The 20,439-nt window shown below is 36.4% G+C and overlaps 1 long non-coding RNA gene and 1 other non-coding gene across 2 annotated transcripts in view; both read right to left on the bottom strand.

Annotated features, from left to right (window-relative positions):
- LOC140631249 (uncharacterized) overlaps window positions 1-20,439 on the bottom strand; it is a 92,482-nt gene that overhangs the window by 35,399 nt on the left and 36,644 nt on the right. The window contains exons 3-4 of the long non-coding RNA XR_012028877.1: window positions 8,237-8,462; window positions 3,878-4,030 (exon numbers count right to left, since the gene is read on the bottom strand). This is a non-coding gene — a long non-coding RNA (uncharacterized lncRNA). The remainder of the gene's footprint in view (window positions 1-3,877; window positions 4,031-8,236; window positions 8,463-20,439) is intronic.
- Window positions 2,906-3,012, bottom strand: LOC140631354 (U6 spliceosomal RNA). The gene has a single exon (XR_012028980.1). It is a non-coding gene; the product is annotated as a U6 spliceosomal RNA (small nuclear RNA).

Genomic DNA, 20,439 nt, shown 5'->3' with positions numbered 1-20,439 from the left:
CTCTCTCTCTCTCTCTCTCTCTCTGTCTCTCATGAATAAATAAAAGAAAAATGTTTTTAAAAAAATAAATAAAAATAAAAATAAAAAGTAGAATCCAGGTTAATGAAGGAGAAAATATAAAAGCAATAAAAGAAAATGTCAGAATATGTATTTGTGATTTAGAGGTAGGGAAGAATTGTCTTTAAAATACTTGAGAAAAAAAAGGAAAAAATACTTGAGAAGCACAAATCCTTGGGCAAAAATTTGTTGAATATAGTTATATCAAAATTAAGTATTTTTGTTTAATGAAAAGTAGTATGGATAGAGTTAATAGAGGAGTGACAGACTGTAAGAAAAAATTTGCAGTATCAAAACTGACAATGTAAAAATATACAAGGAATTCCTTTAAGTCCACAAGAGATAGATAACCCAAGAGAAAAAAGAGGGGCATGCATGTGAATAGGCAATTAAAACAGAACAAACCCCAAAAGGATAAGCAGATCAAAAGATGTTCAGACTCAGTCGTAATCATAGAAGCAAATGAAAACAATCATGAAATATTATCTTACCCCTGTTAGTTTAGTTGAAATATAAAACTAGGTGATGCCAACTATTAGTTGTATGTAAGGATATAGGCACTCTGTCAGTATATAGTCTAATCAAGTCTACACACACTCTGTGACCCAGCAAGTACCCTCCTAGGTATGTAGCCTGAAGAGAGGCTCCCATTGATCCACAGGTGTCATACATAAAAATGCCTGTTATGGGATCCCTGGGTGGCGCAGCGGTTTAGCGCCTGCCTTTGGCCCAGGGGTGATCCTGGAGACCCGGGATCGAATCCCACGTTGGGCTCCCGGTGCATGGAGCCTGCTTCTCCCTCTGCCTGTGTCTCTGCCTCTCTCTCTCTCTTTCTCTGTGACTATCATAAATAAATAAAAATTTTAAAAAATGCCTGTCGTTACCTTATTGTGATAGGAATTCAGAGCAATCTGGGTTCCCATCACTGACTGAAGAGTAGACAAGTTAGTTTTAGTGGATACACATGGAATCTTACAAAACATTTACAAAGACTGGGCTAGATGTGCATGGAGTACCATGGCTGGTACTTCAGTGCTAAGTAAAAGATGTAAAATGAGATCTGTGATTTATCACACTTCCACAAATTAATAAACAGGCACGCACGAAAAAGCACATAATCAAATATACTTCAAATAGAATCAAATAATACATATAATATGTATTACAATGATTGACAATGGTGAATGCAGAGAGTGAAACTTGAGAATGGGGACAAATGGGAATAGATAGATCGATGATAGATAGATGATAGATGGATATAGATAGATCAATAGATAGATAGATGATAGATAGATAGAAAATAAGTAAGAATACTTCTTTCTCTCTTGAACTAGTTTAAAATAGCCTCAACTGGGGAAAACAACATAAGGTAAAGCATACACGCAAGAAAGCATAAGTCTATAAAAACAAAGACAAATAACCCAATTTGAATAAAACAGAATGTTTCTAAAGCGGTAGCAGAAGAGAAGCCTGGAAATGTAAGTTGGTAGGCTGAATTTGGACTATTTTTATTTATTTTTATCTAAAAAATAAGACATAAACTTTGCTAATATTCAATACATGGATTGACCCTGGAACTGTAGCTCATAATTGAAGACATCTATATGGGATCTATATGGAAGAAAAAAAATTTGAAGCTCCAAATTCTCCTCAAATGTATCCTAAATTTTTCTGTCTCAGTATAGCTAACATCTACGGGCACTTCCTATGGCTCTGTGATGTCATTTCCTTTTGTAGCTATTAGTTCCCTGCCGTGTTTGTACTTTACTCAACCCAGGCTGTCTGATAACAGATGTGATTTCCAGCTGTGTCTATATACCAACCACAGCGGGTTCATTAATAACAATTATTAAGTACTTTATGTTATAAATCGAGCCTCTGGCAATAGAGAAAACATCCAGTCATTTGTTTTATGGCCTCTTGTCAGAGCTAACTATAAATTCCCATTATCTCAACATTATCAGCACTGCAAAATGAATCTAAGCATGAGTCATAAATAAAACTACCAAACAGCTCAATCACTCGGGAAAGAACAGAGCATAAATTAACACTTGACGATGTAATGTTATATATGAACTTAAATAATAGCTCAGGCCTTCTTGTCAGCTAATTATGTAAATTATTATTTTTAAGACTTACATTTGTATTTGCATGGCTGGTGCATTCATTTAGTCATACAATTAGAGTTCAATAAATATGCAGTCCATACATTGCCCTTCCATAACCTAAGAGTCCCTGCTGCTGATGTATGAAGTAGAGTGAAAATGAAGAGAGAGCTTTCAACTGGGAGAATGTCTCTTAGGACTATAGCAAGCAGTGGGGAAAAGTCACATTTTCCCTGAATAATACATTTGATAAGAGAAATCGTTAAATTTAAGAAAATTAATAGAAGAAGAGCAGCAAACTATATGCATTATTGGTTCCTGGGTGAAAGTCCGTATGGATTTTCAGTTAATTGTAAAAATATTTATTTAGTTATCCCTCTGTGTTGGGTCCAAGCTGTCATAAATGATGAAGACAGAACAGAAAGATAAGCTGAACACATGAATTCAATTTTTAAGAGAAAAATAGCTAATAAACACATGAAAAATGCTGAAACTCACTAACAACCAACTCATGCAAACTAAAATTATGAGGTATTATTTTTCATGTTTTAAAAGCTAATTCCCCGTAGTGGGGAGAAAGCAGTGAAATTGGAAATTCAGTCATTTATTGCCAGGCATACAAAGGGGTTCAAACCTGAAAGGCCATTTGTCGTTGTCTACCAAGAGTTCTAAAAATGTCCATCATGTTTTTTTTTTAATTGAGGTATAACTGACATACAACATCATACTAGTTTCAGGTGTGAGACTGGATGGAATGCTTCATAAATTTGTGTGTCGTCCTTGCACAGGGGCCATGCTGATCTTCTCTGTATCATTCCAATCTTAGTATATGTGCTGCCAAAGCGAGCACAAGTGTTCATTACTTCCGATCAGTAATTCTAATTCTGGAAAATTTATCAGTTACAGATTTAGTACATGAATGTTAATGATGTAGAATTTATAATGGCAAAAAAAAAAGAAATAGCAAATAATAAGGTTCATTATGGGAATGGGAAAATAGCTCAAAGTCTAAAAGGAAATAGTCAAATAACTCACGGCACACCCACATGATGTGTGCCATCCAAAGTCATTTTGAGAAGATAATTTAACAGGAAAGTCCTCACAGAACACTTTTACTAGGTTATAAAATGTTATGTGTAGTATCATTTCCATTATTAACCATACTATGAAGTTTTTATACACATATTTACATATACAATACATAAGGCTAGAAGAAGTACCCTAAAATATTGTTTTTTCACACAATGGAACTGTGAATACTTTCATCCTAATTCTCTGTATTTTCTAAAATTTCTTTCAGCAAGAGAAATAATATACAACAAATTCAGTTAGTAAGGTTTTCTAATTTACATTTTTCCAGGCCCATCTGATCTTGCCTTTCACGAAGTTCAACATAAAACTGGCCAACTGCATTTTCCCACTGCCCCAAAATCATGCTCTGCCTCCTAAACAAAACTTTGCTCAAGTTACATGTCATGTATGCACTCAAGGTGACAAAATTAGCTGAGCAACATTAGAGTTGGAATCTTAATGAACTCAGTCTTCTGCCTAGAATCATGTAGAAACAGGAATACCCCCAAAATACCAGTCAAAAGTAATCACACACACCCAAAATCATCTTTTCCTTATGTCTTTTAAATTACATCACCCACAACCAAACTGTTCAAAGTCCATTGTGCAGCCTCCGTATCTCCCGCACACCTCTTTCTCCTTACCTACACAAGGGTCCTCACTTTCTTCTAACCTTCCTTGCAGTTCGGTGGCCCTCTTTGCCTTTATTATCTTTATCACATTACATCTTTTGTCTCTGACCAGTCTCCAGATTGGCAAAAGTAGAACTATGAGAGGGCGAGCCTCAGTTTCCACATCTGTAAAAAAGCAGAATAATAAACCCTGTCCTCCCAATATCATAAATATCCTAAAACTGTAGAACATTGTACGTGTTGTGACTATTGTAACTTCGTTTTTTCATTCATGCAATAGGATTACTGATGTATAACCAATACCCTGCAAGCACTATTTTACCCACAACTAGGGAAGTATTTCTTTTTGTTAATCCCTCTCCATGCCTTCCTGAACCGAATCCATCATTAATTCTATTTCATTTTCAATTTATATCTTAAGCCGTCCACAGTTCTTTGTGTCCATTATCGCCAATCAGTCAGAATGTCCAGTGGTTTCTTTAACAGACATGATAGGTCCAGTTATTTGGGTGGCACACAGGTCATGAAGCTCACACATAAGGGTATAAAACTACAAAAGAGAGGGATGCCTGGGTAGCTCAGTTGGTTAAGCGTCTGCCTACAGCTTGGGTCATGATCCTGGGTTCCTGGGATTGAGCCCTGCATTGGGCTCCCTGTTTCTCCCCCCACTCTGCTATTCCCCCTGCTTGTGCTTGCTCTCTCTCTCTCTCGTAAATAAATAAAATAAATACAATCTTTGAAAAAAAGAAAAAGAAAAGACTACAAAAGAGAAACTAGAGTCCATGAAAGGGATATTTATTTGCCATTGAACTCCGTAAGTCTGTGGGTTCAGGAGAGGGAGGTCTGCTGAAAGCCCCCTCCGATACACACAGCTACATTTTCCTCCTTGGCTGTCTGAGGTACAGCAGATGCCTATCAAAGCAACTCATTGAATATATTAAATATATTGAAATTGATAAATTACTTATCCAACTTTACAAAAGATATCTGAACGCATTATACTGTTTTTCCCACGGATGACTACACTACGAAAGTTTGCAAACCAAGCATACACTCTGTGTGAGCTAAATACCTTAATTGTACTTAAAACAAAATCTTTGATCCCGACCGTTGACCTACAAGTCTACGCACGGCCCCTTCCTATCTCTCCAGCCAGTATCCCCGTGGCTTATTCTGCTTACGTTGACTTTCTTTTCTTTACTATTTTGCCTCTTCCTCACATTTGTAGAGTGCCATCCCATTTGTTCTATTCCACTGAATAATTTCCACAGGGGTTCAACCGTGTTGAAGCATGTATGTCAGACTGATGTGCGGGTTTGACAGGAGTGTATGTGGGGCTGAGGAGCTTCCTGGGATACTTCTAATAGGATAAGAAGCATCCAGCTACTGAAATGAGCTCAATCTATTAGCACTGTTCATTGAAATATAAAAGTGATTCTGAGGATGCCATGGCTCTATTACTAGCATTTGTTTCATTCCAATCCCACGGACTGGGAGATTTGTGATTTAAAGATTGTTGTGTAAAATCAGTAATTGCTTTTTCTCTTCTGGGAAACTGGTTCACTATATGAAGAAAAATAAGTTGGATCCCTACTGTTAGTCACTTGTTCAATATCTATTTCCCTCTTCTTTGCTGATTAAACTTTTATTTTATTTTGGGTGTCACTGTGTCAGGTTAAATTCTTGCTTCTGCTTTCTCCCTAAAAGCTTACCATGTCCATTGGCAGGCACATTTATGGCTAATGACACATACGCAAGATGTTCCTGGGAAAGATTATTCTTTCTGGGAAAAAGGAATGGAGGTACTTGAGAAAGCTTTTTCCCTTTCTCATACCTTCATCCCTTGAATGTAGACATAATATCTAAACCTCCAGCAGCCATCTGATAACCATGAAATGATAAACATGAAGTAAAGGTCAAAAGATTCACAGAGAAGCTGTCCTGACACTATTAAGCTGCTAAACCAACTCTATCAGATATTTATTTCCAATTCTACATAACTCTCCCCCATTTATTTATGAGACAAGCAAATATGTTTGTGAAGTCTAGATAGCTTCTGTGTTTTGGAGTTCAAGGGCCTACTGCTGATTATGTGGCCTCATGCTCCAGCAAAGCTGGAAAGCCCTTGAAATTCCAAAAACATGTGGTGGTTTGCAGTGGGGCAAAGAAAATATCTATTTCCTTACTATGTTCAATGTTAAATATAAAATGTTAATTGAGACATTTTCCTGAAACTCTTATTTTCAAATAAGCAGTAATTACAGGGAAGACAGTGTCCAGCTGAGAATAAAGTTACTGAATTCTAGAAACTGAGACTTTAGCAGAAGCACCTAAGTGAAGGAATGTTTAGTTTATTCCTCTCAATCCATGACAGATCAACTGGTTGAATGTAATCAATAACTATATCAACATCCTAAATAGCATAAATAATAGGGTATCTCTAGATGACATTTATTAAACTTTATATTCTGAAAAGACATGCTTTATTTTTCAAGTATCCATGGAACGGTCATATAGATTGGTTCTGAGTCCTACGTTATAAGAGGACTTTGCATAAACGTTGGTTGTGCAGGTTACTAAACTCTCTACACCTACTTGTCCAAAATGACAGCCACTCGACAGAGATGGTTATTTAAACTGAAATGAGTTTAAATTAAATAAAATTTATTGGCCACATATGGCTATTGGACAGCACAGATACAGAACCATTTCACCACTGCAGAAAATTCTCTTGAACAGTGTTCTTTTTGGTATGGAGACACAGCTGTAGGCTGGGACACCCCTCAGTCTATAATCTATATAAGGGTTTGATTGCCACTAGAAAGTAAGCTCCATGAAGGAAAAGATTTTTTCAAAGTAACTGCTCTATCTCTAATGTCAAGACAATAGCTTATATATACCTGGTGGTCAACAAGTAATTGCTTGGTGAATTCAGAGTTCTCAATTCAGTTAGGTATAATAGGCAATATGTTTTATTTTCAAAATTTCTTGTACTTTTCTTGGCCTTGAACGCTCAATCTGCCTAGAGCACACATAGAGTACACGTCTCCTTTTTTTTTTCCATTCAATTCCTGTTTAAATTTTAGTCCAGTGTGATGACTTCTATAGTCTCATTAAAATGGAAAAGCTCAGTCTTTTCCCTCCTGTCGAGTTCTTCCCTACTGTGTTTCTCTCCTTAGTGTCTCCTTTCCTATTTACATGGAACACTTCATTTCTGACACTTCTAGTCACCAAATATGTGGAAGTTTGGCCCCCACTATAAGCAATTCTTTGCAACACCAACAATCCAACTCAATTCTGACACTATCTATATGGAGACACCACCAGATCCCACAGGTTAAGGGCTCAGTCCCACAAGACTGCCACCAACCCCCCCTACACACACACACACAGACACACCTTCAGACGCCAGCCACACATTCAGGTTATCACCTATACTTCTGAATAACTGGCTATAGGTTTGGAAGATCGAAACACCTCCTCCTTGAGTCTGATTAATTTGCTAGAGTGGCTCACAGAACTCAGGGAAATGCTTGCTTACATCCACCAGTTCATTCAAGGATAATGATTCAGGATACAGACGAACAGCCAGATGAAATGATACAAAAGGTGAGGCCCAGGAGGATCCCAAGTACGAGAGTTTCTATCCCTGTGGAGATGGGGCCTGTCACCCTCCCGGTACATGGATGTGATCGCCAACCCGGAAGCTCCCCAAACCCCATACTTCTGGGATTCTATGGAGGCTTCATCATGCAGGCATGATTACCTCTCTGGAGTGGGAGTGGGGCAGAGCTGAAGATTCCAAGCTTCTAATCATGGCTTGGTCTTTCTGGTGACCAGTCCCCATCCAGGTGACATCCAGCACTGACTCAGAGTCACCTCATTAGAACACAAGGTGTTCCTACTGTTCTCACCACTCAGGAATTTGCAAGGGTTTTTAGGAGCTCTGTGTCAGGAATAGGGTCAAAGACCAATATCTGAACAAGAGCTAGTCCTAAGTGCCCTATTCACTTAAGAAATGATGAGGGTTGCAGGAGTTCTGTGCCAGGAATGGGGGGCAGGAGTCAATATATATTCTATTATCCCCTACTCATCCACTGACTAAAATCTCAGTCTCATTCCGAAAAATATTCTGTAAATATAATAAAAAAATAAATTCAAATATTATCTTTATAGTCACCATGAAGTTTCTCTCCAGTTTCCAGGTAAGACACTCACTCTTGCCCACTCCCTCTCTCCCTCCCCATCCCCCTTCCTCCTTCCCTCCCTCCCTTCTCTCTCCTTCTCTTTCCTCACTCCCTACCCCTTACTATTGGTTCTCCCACTCTCACCTTCCCATCAGTAGGCAAACTCTGGTTGCCTCACCCTCACCTGTCTTGTTCAGGAGAGGAAGCAGCAGCAGGGGAGAGAGGAGATTCTGACTATGTGACTATCAGTCCGCTCAGAGTAGGCAAGACTCCTCTGATCTTGGTCTGCTTCTCCTACTATCTGTGGCCTTTATCAAAGTGATCTTACTGCATCGGGTTGCGCTGTTTTCCTGGGGTCTCACCTAAGCTCCTTCCATCCTGGAAGACATTCTTCATCCTCTTCCTCAACTCTAACAAAGAGAAAATCACTGATGTCACTAGGGCTTTTCTTTTCTTTTTTATTTTGTATATTTTTTTATTGGAGTTCCGATTGGCCAACATATAGCATAACACCCTCATCCCATCAAGTGTCGGGCTTTTCTTAATAACTGCTTATTTTTGCTTCATGTTTCTAACCTCTTTATTTCTATGAAAACACTTTTTATACTTACCATGAATTCTTGTTCTACTCCACCAATTATTCCTCTTAGAATAGGTACTATATTGTTTGTGCATTCCCTTTGTTAATCCTTATGTAACTCTGCTGCTTGATTATTTTGTGAACTCGTATTCCTTTGACAATGTTGGCTTCCTTGGATGCTCAGAACAAGATAGTGGGCTCGGGCATATAATTTGGTATTGTTGACATACATATGATATTTAAAACCATGGAAATGGATGGGATCACCTAGGGAAAAAGTATATAGAGTGAGACAAGACGAGGATTATGATGGAGCTTAAAGGAATTCTAATGTTTAAAGGTTAAGGGAAAGCAGAGAATTTAGCAAAGACTACTGAGAGCCAGTGGGGTAAAAAGGAACACAAGCGAGGCTATCATGTTACAGACCCAAGACTGTTACAGTAAGGAGGCATAGGTATTGTGTCAAAGTCTTGTCAAATCTGTTTCAAGCAAGTCAGAAAGCGAAAAACCTGACTTTGCCAACAGGAACAGCTTTACTCAACCCTTTGGATCTCACGAAGTCTGTGGAGACATTCTTGTTACCGTTAGCTGGCACAAAGACAGACAGGAAACAGCAAGAGGCTATGCTTTCCACCTTAACACTACAGAGTGAATTCATTTATTCCACAGTACCTCAGTCACCACTCTGCTTCAGGAGGGACCGCCAGGCAGTCTACGATAGAAGCAAACACCCACCGTGGCCTTCTACTCACAAGTGAAAATAGGAAATTTTGGCCAGAGATCAGGTAATGTTTGATTGCCTTCTTGGCAGGCTGAACTTCAGAAGCAGGGAAACAGCCTCATCCCAGGAGATGAGTTATGTCCCTGGCCACTATTTTACAGGCAGGCAGAATGTGGGAACTAGACTGAACAAACCAAACCAGCCAAGGGGTTCCAAACTATATCCTGCCAGGTTTTTAGGGTACTCTCCATATTCAATTCACGTTATAGATAGATCGGTGATGGATGGATGGATGGATAGATAGATGATAGATAGATGGATAGATGATAGATTGATTGACAGGTTTCTATCTGTCTATATTTAAGAAAAGAGCATGCATATACAAATATATTTTACTGTTTTTTTTAAGATTGTATTTATTCATGAGAGAGAAAGAGAGAGGCAGAGACACAGGCAGAGGGAAAAGTAGGCTCCCTGCGGGGAGCCCTGATGTGGGGCTCATTCCTGGGACTCTAGGATTATGCCCCTAGCCCAAGGCAGACGCTCAATCTCTGAGCCACCCAGGTGTCCCTTACTCTGGTTTTTAATGCATAAGAGACAAATAAATGCATTAAATAGTAGAATGATACTAGTTAGGTTTTGTGCAGACTTCAGTGGAAAATGTTCCTACCATCTCAAAACTGCAAGGTGAACTATTTAAAAGTGTGCATATCATTTGAATCACTTATCTTTGTGATTCAGGGATTTGTTGATAGAAGAACGAATAGGCCACTGGGGCAAACAATGCAAATATTACGCATAAAGGCTGATGTCTAGTAATTAAAATAGCCTTATTGTTCTAACTGAACTTTGTGCATATTGTTCAATTTTAAAGTAAAAAATGATTTACAATGACAAAATACAATTCTTATTCTTTTTTTCTTTTCCATTGGGGTACTTTTCTTACCTTTATTTGTTGTTGTTTTACATTTTTACTGAAATAAAACAAACATACAAGGAAGATCATAAATCTTAAGCTTCATGAAATGTCATATAGAGAACACATTCATGTTACCATCCCTAGAACAAAAAATAGAACACTAGCAGCATTTCAGAAGCCCTTCATCCCATTCTTAACCACTTGTGCCTTCGTCCTCCCCAAAAATAAATACAATTCTGACTTACTAATCTGACACCATAAATTCAGAGGGCCTATTTTTAAACCTTATATAAATGAAATAATACAGAATGGAATATTTTGAGACTAGGTTCTTTGGATAACATTGTATTTATAAAATTCCTACATTTTGTTATGTGTAATGATAGTTTATTCATTTTCAAAGATATTTAGAATTTATGAATATACCAAATTTATCTATTTCACTCTTAATGGACATTTTGGCTTTGTCTATTTTTTTATTATTATAAAGTCAATTTTGATCATTCTTTAGTAGTATTATAGTTCATAATAAATTTTTGGTTATAAGATGCACATATATTGAACTTGAGTGGATAATGACAAATAACTTTTCAAAGTGGTTGTATGGGCTACCCACAGCCATCTATAGATTCAGTGTAATCCCTATGAAAATTCCAATGGCATTTTTTGTAGAAATAGAAAAAAATCCTAAAATTCATAGGAACCACAAAAGACTCTAAGTAGCCAAAACAATCCTGAGAAATAGAACAAAGCTGGAGGCATCACATTTCCTTATTTCAAACCGTATTACGCCGCTATAATAAAACAGTGTGGTAGTGGCATAAAAACATACACATAGACCAATGGAACAGAATCGAGAGCCCAGAAATAAACCCACATATATATAGTCAACTAATATTAGACAAGAGGACCAAGAATACTCAATGGGAAAAGGATAGCCTTTTCAAAAATATGCTGAGAAAACTAGATATTCATATGCAAAAGAATGAAATTACACCATTCATAAAAATTAACTTGAAATGGTTTAAAGACTTAAATTTAAGACCTGCAACCATATGATTCTTAGAAGAAAACATACGGAAAAACTCCTTGGCACTGGTCTTCATAACATTTTTTTGGTATGATACCAAAAGCAAGTGGGACTACATCAAACTAAAAAGCTTCTGCACAGCAAAAGAATCAATAAAATAAAAAGTCAACCTACAGAAAAGGAGAAAAATATTTGCAAACTATATATCTGATAAGGGTTAATATCCAAAATATGTAAGAAACTCATTAAGTCAGGGCAATTGGGTGGCTGTGATTGAGTGTCTGCGTTTGGCTCAGGGTATAATCCCGAGGTCCTGGGATCAAGTCCCAGTAGGGAGTCTGCTTCTCCCTCTGCCTGTGTCTCTGTTTCTCTCTCTGTGTGTCTCTCATGAATAAATAAATAAAATCTTTAAAAAAACAAAAAAAAAGAAAGGAACTCATATAACTCAATAGCAAAAAGAAAAAAATCTGATTTTAAAATGGGCAGAGGACCTAAAAAGACATTTTTTTCCGAAGAAGACGTACAAATGGACAAAACATACATGAAAAGATGCTCTACATTACTAATCATTGGGAAATGCAAAAACCACAATGAGATATCACCTTACTTATCAGTAAGGTGATACTGGCTATTATCAAAAAACAAAATATAATATATGCTGGTGAAGGTGTGGAGAAAAGGGAACACTTGTGCATTGCTGGTGGGAATGTAAATTGGTGCAGCCACTATGGAAAACAGTACATGAGTTCCTCGAAAGATTAAAAATAGAATTACCATATGATCCAGCAACACCACTTCTGTATATATATCCAAAGAAAATGAAATCACTATCTCAAAGAGATGTCTGCACCTCCCTGTTCATCACATTCATAATAGCTATGACATGAGAACAGTCTAAGTGTCCATTGATGGATAATGAATAAAGAAAACATGAGATATTATATATAATATCATACATACAACATTATGATTTTAATTTGCATCTCTCTGATGACTAATGAGATCAAAGCTTCTTTTTGTATGTTTTAATGGTCATTTGTTAAGTACCTGGTAAAGACCATTAAGACCATTGCCCATTTTCCTATTGGATATCTGGTTCCTTCCTATTGATTTCTAGGAGTTTCATAAAGACAGAGATATAGATTCCAGATATCAGTTCTTTGTCGGTTACTGTATATTTCATGTATCTTTTACTCTATCGTTACCTTTTCACTCTTTTGATGACCAGAAGTTCCTAAATTTTTACTATAGTCCATCTTACTAAATACTTCCTTTAAAATAAATTATTTTTGTGCCTTCTTAAAAAAAACGTTGTCTATCTCAAGGATAAAGATAATTCTCCTCTGTTGTCCTCTCAATGTGTATTACACTACCTTTTGCATTTATACATAAAATTTATCTAGAATCAATTTTTATGTGTGGTGAGAGACAGACTTTCATTTTAGTTTTTCCTTTTGAGGGGGCATGGGGAGGTAATAATGTTCCCACTCTTGCAAGAGTTTGAATGAAAATCACATGGCTATAATATATATTATCATTTAATGGGTGCTGAAATGAAATTCAAAGTGATGAAGTGATTTTCCCAGAGTCACATATCTATGAATAGGTCCTGGTAGCTATTGACCTAACTTCTAATTTTAAATGTCTTATCCCTCCTCTTTTCTCTTTTCTGTCTTCTTCAAGGGCCAGTGTCCTAATGTTCTTCTCACTACTTCGGCACTTAAAAATATTTTCTGTATTTATGTAAGGTATCATTGGTCACAGCTTAGTGTTATAATTCCCATAAGGATCTACATTTCATACAATCATTAAGTAAAAACTGGTGATGCTCTAAGATAGACTTTTGAGAGGCTATTGTTATGTGTGGAAGAATTAGGCAGGGGTGACAAGATGTTGAAAGGTCTTTCCTTGTTGATAAAGGCTCAAAGCTTAGAATAAAGGTAATAGAGGCCCACACATTCTAGAGGACTGCTACACACGAACAGTAGGACTTGCTAAATGTGGCCATACTGGCCCTACAGTCAACCCTGTCAAAAGCCTATGTAACATAAAGCTAGAGATTCATTGAACAAGGGAGTTCTTTGAAAATAATTCATAGAAGTAGAGAAATTTTATCATTTTTCCTTGGAAAAGAAAAATGGGATATTACAGATATTAATATCCCTACTATTATTATTAGGGATAATATTAGCTGTATTATCCCTACAGTTAATAATTATTGTTCTAGGAATCAGTGAGCACTCACTACATATTAAAAACTACACTAAGTTCCATAAAAATTTATCTCATTTAATTATCACAATATTCCTGTGAGGTGGAAACCCGTGCCTCTGTAAATTTTATGTCATAGATGCCTCTCTTACGTCACCCTGGTCCTGACCTTAGCTAGAAAAACATGAATACTATGAACAAGATCAAAATCCCACCTTCCACCTTTTCTCAGATTCTGTATACAATTTAGTTTCTACCAACTGGATCCCTTCAGTGATACTTAGAAAATGAAAGTGAGTATAGGTCATCTTTCTGTTGCTGTTCGTGCTGGCAGTTGAAGGCTTGAAAGTGTAAGAATCAAGATGCAGTAATGGTAGCCAAACATAGCATCTGTGGGTGTCAAGAGGTATTTGTGACAAAGACAGTGGCTTTCTGATCCTTTGATGGCAGATTTAGTATTGTGTCCTTGAGTTCAATGATTTCAACCCTTGACTCTATTGCTGCAGCAATTCCAATTATTTTGAAGAACCTAATTTTCCAGAGTAAGTCATCCCTTTCTGCCTAAGATACCCAGACTGGTTTCTGTTTTATGCATTGAACTCTAACAGCAACAAAAGGATTTTTAAAATGGCACTGGTATTTGATTTTTTTTTTTTTTTTTTTTTGCTTTGCCCTAAAAGACACATCAAATCCAGTATCTAGAAAGAGTCAAGCCTTTCTAGAACTTGCTCTGTTATGAGCCAAGTTAGCTTTGGAGTGAGGGGCCAAGTGCTACCCACGCCCAGGCAGCGGTCGCTGGCACATGCTTAGCTTTTCATTAAAAGAAGCTGGGGGAAAGATGCCATCCTCTTGCTCTAAGATCACCCTGGAAACCATTCACTTTGTCATCATCACCAGTGCTATACATGCTTTCCCACTACTTCTCAAACTACTGATCTTTGGGCTTCTTTCTTGGTCATGTTTCTGATCCTTCCAGGGTCAGCTCTTAATGCTCCCTACTGGGCACCCTACTCTATACTTGACCTTAACTGTCCCTCATAATTCTACTTACTGAGCGTTTAATCACTGCTTCTGTAACACCCAACTCTACACTTCCTAGTCTTTATCCTGCCAACCTTCATGTTGAAGCAGAACACTTCCTCTTGCTATTTTTGATTTGAGAAGAAAAATCACTAGAAATGTGTAATATGTAACAAAACAGTGATGTTTTTGGCAGGACTTTGGCCTTCTCTCAGCATGATAATTTTTGCCCTGCAAGGCAGTTTAATCATAACCTTAATGATGTCTCCCCACTGCTTAATATGGTGCTGTTCTCGTCTCCAGAGTGAGGCGCAGTGTGGGCACGTAGGCACCCTAGGGCTGCTACATGTTTGAGTTGTCAAGTTCAGCTCTTGGAAAGCTGTTAATTTCCTCTGAGGTAATTTGAGTGTGATTAAGTTAAGCTGCCACCAGGTGGACATTGGAGCCTTAGTTAAGCCATTTTAATCTCAGTAGCTAGAGTCCCTGTAGGCATGATAAAATGAAGAAAGAATGTAGTCTGATTCCCATGTAATTTTGTTTAAAAAAAATAAACAAAAGAGAAAAAAATAATAGTTTAACATACTGCTTAACCAGAATTAAAGTAGAGTAGTATAAAGACATCCTATTTATGTGTTTAACCAATATCTATTGAATATCTACTATCTGACAAATAACCCTCTAGAATCAGGAATGGGGCGAAGAACATGACGAACTAAGTACCTGATTTCATAGAGCTTACATTCTACGGGAAAAGGAGTGTAAAACAAGCAGCAAATAAAAATAAATATTTATCCTATATCACATGATAATATAATATGCAATATAATATATAGTGATATATTATGATATAATGATATAATATATATAGTATATCCAGAGGCATACCCACCCATTAAGACAGATTAAATCACAATAATAATCACCTAGATATTACTGACCTTCTCCCTTTATAGTATTTCCTCTTTTCCTAACCCCAAAGTATTTCTGGAATTTTTTAAGATATATCTTAGATATAGATAAATCTAATCACTAATTTCAGTCAGTTACCATGTGGTTCACACAAGCCACAGTTAATGTTTATTCTGAGTGCCCATCACCCACCAGGTACCACTGCTTCCGCCATACACATCTGCTTTTATCTTCTCCTGTTTATGGTCAGACACTTATTAAACACCTTTCATTGATCCAGCAGGCAATAAGACAACTGTCTTTATCCTCGTAGAGCTTATAAACTTGCAGTTAAGAAGGACGAGGAAAAGAAATACAATTGTGAATGAGTGTGGCTAAAGGAGAAGTATAAAATACTGTGGAATCGCTTAGAAGAAGTTTAAAAAGATGTTCATAGGACAGGCTTTTGAACAACCTATGTGTAGATTGAGACTTAGAGGACTAATAGGGGTTAACTAGGTGAAAAATGTATGAAATAAAGTTCTCTGCAGAGGGAACAGCATACTCTGTAATCCTGAGACTTGGCACGTTCCAGGCAGAATGGTCTCCTGCCCTGCATTACTACCAGTGTCCCACAACACTCAAAACATGGACATTGGGCCAAGAAGAAGTAACAGGGACTAGATATACCTCCCACTTAAAACAACTAAAAATCAAGACAAATATATGTAGTAATGATCCTGAAGATATTAGACGTTAGGCATCAAGAGACACTGATTGCTGAGTGATGAGACATGAACAGAGTTAGCCCTATTATTGTCCCAGTCCACTGACTGAAGAGAGTGCAAGAGGAGAATCCCAGCAGAGCCCAGCACCCTCCTTGTACTAAGAAGATGGCACTGGGAGCCCAGAGAGGTAGAGGCAGCTAGAATTCAGCATGGCAGTGTACCAGTAAGGAGAGAGTTGCACAGAAAGAGAACCTCAAAAATCTCCAGATAATTTCTCTAAAGTATTCAATAGAATATGCTAAGTACATACATGTGAGGAAGCTATGTAAGATCAGAAAATAAGCAACCAAAATGATTATAAAGAACACAACATGATACTCCCATAAAGCTGGGAAAAATGCTTGTTCTTACCAGCAATAAGGGTAAATTTCATAGTTAACAGTGCATTGAGTAGAGTAGTCAGAATGGTTTTTCCTGAATGGTTGTGAAAGAAATCAGCCTTGGATTAAATGTTTTTCTGGTCCTGCTTAACAGAGATTAAATTGAGATCTGAGAAGGCCAAATTGTTTCCAAGTATCTTAAAAAATCCCAAAACAAAACTCATGAATATTGATAAGGGTACAAAAATACCAAGCATCCAACAAGGTAAAATTCACAATATCTGGAACCTAGTAAAAAAATGACTAGACATGCAAAGAAGCAGTAAAACACAATCCATAATGAGAAAATTAATAAATCCAATCTGACCCAGAAATAAAAAAGATAATTGGATTAGTAGATAAGGACATTAAAACCATTGTTTTAGCTTTTTCCCATATGACTGAGAAACTAGATTTAAAAATTGACATGTGATATAGAGACATAAAAGGTATTTTTTAAAGGTGCAAATTGAACTTTTAGAGATAAAAAAACACAATGTTTGAGAATGAAAAGTCACAGGATGGAACTGATAGCAAATTAGACATTGCATAAAATACAAGCAAACTTGAATGTACTGCAATAAAACTATCCCAAATGAAAACAGAGAAAGAAAGGCTGGAGAAAAAAGAACATCATTTGGGAAATTTTCATGTGGTCCAATATGTAAACTTGGAGTTACCAAAGGTAATAAGAGATGGGAGGGAAAGGAAAAATTTTTCAAAAAATAGTGTCTAAAATTTTTTCAAATTTTATGAAAACTATAACCTCACCAAATCCTCCACAGTTAAGAGTCTGTTTCTTGGTCTGCCACTCTTTCTTTTTTCCCTTTGCCCATTTGTTTTGTTTCTTAAATTCCACATATGAATGAAATCGTATGGCATTTGTCTTTCTCTGACTGACTCATTTTGCTTGAGGTAATACTCCCCAGCATCACCCATGTCATTGCAAAAGGCAAGGTTTTATTCTTTTTATGGCTGAATAATATTCCATTGTGTGTATGTGTATATATATATACACCACATCTTTTTTATCCATTCATCAGTTGATGGACACTTGAGCTGTTTCCATAATTTGGCTATTGTAGATAAAGCTACTATAAACATCTGGGTGCATGTATCCCTTTGAGTAAGTATTTTTGTATTCTTTGGCTCTTAACTGTAGAGAATAAACTGATAGTTACCAGAATGGAAGTGGGTGAAGGAGTGGGTTAAATAGGTAATGGGAATTAAAGAGTATACTTGTGATGAGCACTGAATGTTGTATGGAACACTATATTATTCACTCTATTGTACAGTGAAACTAATATTACACTGTATGCTAACTAACTGTAATTTAAATTAAAACTTTAAAAAAAATAGGGCAGCCTGGGTGGCTCAGTGGTTTAGTGCCGCCTTCAGCCCAGGACCTAATTCTGGAGACCCGGGATCGAGTCCCACGTTGGGCTCCCTGCACGGAGCCTGCTTCTCCCTCTGCCTGTGTGTCTCCCTCTCTCTCTCTCTCTCATGAATAAATAAATAAAAACTTTAAAAAAAACTTTTAAAAATAAAAGTAGAACTACCCTATGATTCAGAAATTGCACTACTGAAAATTTACCCAAAGAATACAAAATATTCATTCAAAGGGATTCATGCACCTTTATGTATATTGCAGCATTATTTACAACAGCCAAATTATAGAAGCTGCCCAAGTGTCCATTGATTAAAAAAAAAAAAGAGTCTCAACAAATCCAAGCAAAAGAAATGTGAAAAAAAGACTACACCATGCCAACTTTCTTAAAACCAATGAGAAATAGAAATTCTAGCAGTCATGGAAATAATACATCTTATATACAGAAGAACACATGTCATAAGAATGGCAGATTACTAATTAAAAACAATTGAGGCCAATTTATTTTAAAGTACTGAAAGAGAAAAACTACATTTCTTTACCCAGTGAAATATGTTTCAGGGAGGAATGTAAAGTAAAAATTATTGTAGACATTTTTAAAAGCTGAAAGAATTAATTACCAGAAGACCTGTTCTATAAGAAAAATTGAAGAAGTTGTTTCAAGCAAACAAGTAAAAAAAAATGCAGATACTAAAATCATCAAAAATGTAAACTATGTAGGTATGTGTTAAGATAATTTTTCCATTCTTTAAATATCTTTAGGGGCACCTAAGTGACTTCCTTCAGTTCAGGTCATGATATCAGGGTCCTAGGATGGAGCCTTGCCTTGGGCTCCCTGCTCAGCCAGGAATCTGCTTCTCCCTCTCCTCTCCTACCCAATCCCATTCATGCTCTCTCTCTTTCTCATTTAAAAAAATCTTAATAAATAAATAAATAAATAAATAAATAAATATCTTAATTTAAGATATAATTATTTTAAAAAAAGATAATAATATACTGTGGATTTTATAACACATATAAAAGTAAAAAGTATGTAAAAAGAAGCCTAAAGGCCAAGAAGAAAGAAATGGAAATATACTGTTGTAAGATTCTTATATTATACATATGACATTATGTTGTAACTGGAAAGTAGACTTTGACAAGTTAAAGGTCCATGTAAGTAAAATAACACAGCAATGATACATAGCTAATAAACATTAAATACATATAGTATACTGCAACACATACACATATTACAACATGTCAAAATTTGTAAGATGCAGCTAATATAGTAATACATGGGAAATCTATAGCACTAAATATCCAACTCAGAAAAGAAAAAAATCCTAGGTCAATGACTTCAACCTCCACATGAAGAAAAAGAAGGGCAAGGATAACCAAGGAAACAAAAGAAATAAATTTATAAAGATTGGAATGAAAATCAGTGAAGTAGAATACAAAAATGTAGAGAAAATCAAGATCAAAAGTGTAGGGCAGCTGGGGTGGCTCAGTGGTTTAGCGCCACCTTCAGCCCAGGGCCTGATCCTGGAGACCTGAGATCCAGTCCCGCATCAGACTCCCTGCATGGAGCCTGCTTCTCCCTCTGCCTCTCTCTCTCTCTCTCTCAAGAATAAATAAATAAAATCTTTTTTAAAAAGTGTATTTCTTGAAAAGGTCAGATTACATGTCTATCAAAATTATCATAAGGCAATATTATGAACAATTTTATGTAAAAAAATTCAACAACCTAGACAAAACAAATTCCTTTAATGACACAAACTACCAAAACTCACTCAAGAAAAAAATTAGGTAACCAGAATAGCCCTGTATCTATTCAGGGATTGAATGTATAGTTGTGAACCTTCCCACAAACCTTCCCATTCCAAGCCCAGATGACTTCACTGGCAAATTCTATCAAACATTTAAGGAAGAAATAATATGAATCGTACACAAATTCTTCCAGAAAACTGAAGAGGAAGGACACTTCCTAACTCATTCTGAGTCACATTGTTCTGATACTAAACAGAGCTGTTAGAGAAAAAAAAAAAGCCTAGCAATCAATATTCTTCATGAATTCTTTTTTTCAAGTTTTTATTTAAATTCCAGTTAGTTAACATATGGTGTAATATAAATTTCAGGTGTATAATATAGGGATTCAACACTTCCATGCAACTCCTGGTGCTTATCACCCACATGAACTAACAAAATTTTGATAAGCTTTTAATTTTTGGCCAATTGAATCTAATATTCTATAAGAAAGAATAATAAATCATGACCCCATGTGAAGTTTATCTAAAGAATGCAAGTTGGTTTAACATTTAAAAATAATTTAATTCATTATATTAACTAAACTAAAAAAAGTCATCCTGATAGAGATTAAAAATACTTTAAAAAAATCAACATTCATTTCAGGTAAGAACTTTCAACATGCGAAGGATACACAAGAACTTCCTCAGCCTGGTAAAGAGCATCCACATGAAACTAAAGCCTATATCAGGTTTAATA

This window comes from Canis lupus, chromosome 3 (assembly GCF_048164855.1).
Source record: "Canis lupus baileyi chromosome 3, mCanLup2.hap1, whole genome shotgun sequence".
In the NCBI taxonomy this organism is placed as follows: Eukaryota; Metazoa; Chordata; class Mammalia; order Carnivora; family Canidae; genus Canis; species Canis lupus.
The sequence above is the reverse complement of the archived record's forward strand: the minus strand, read 5'-3'. Positions and strand labels throughout refer to the sequence as shown.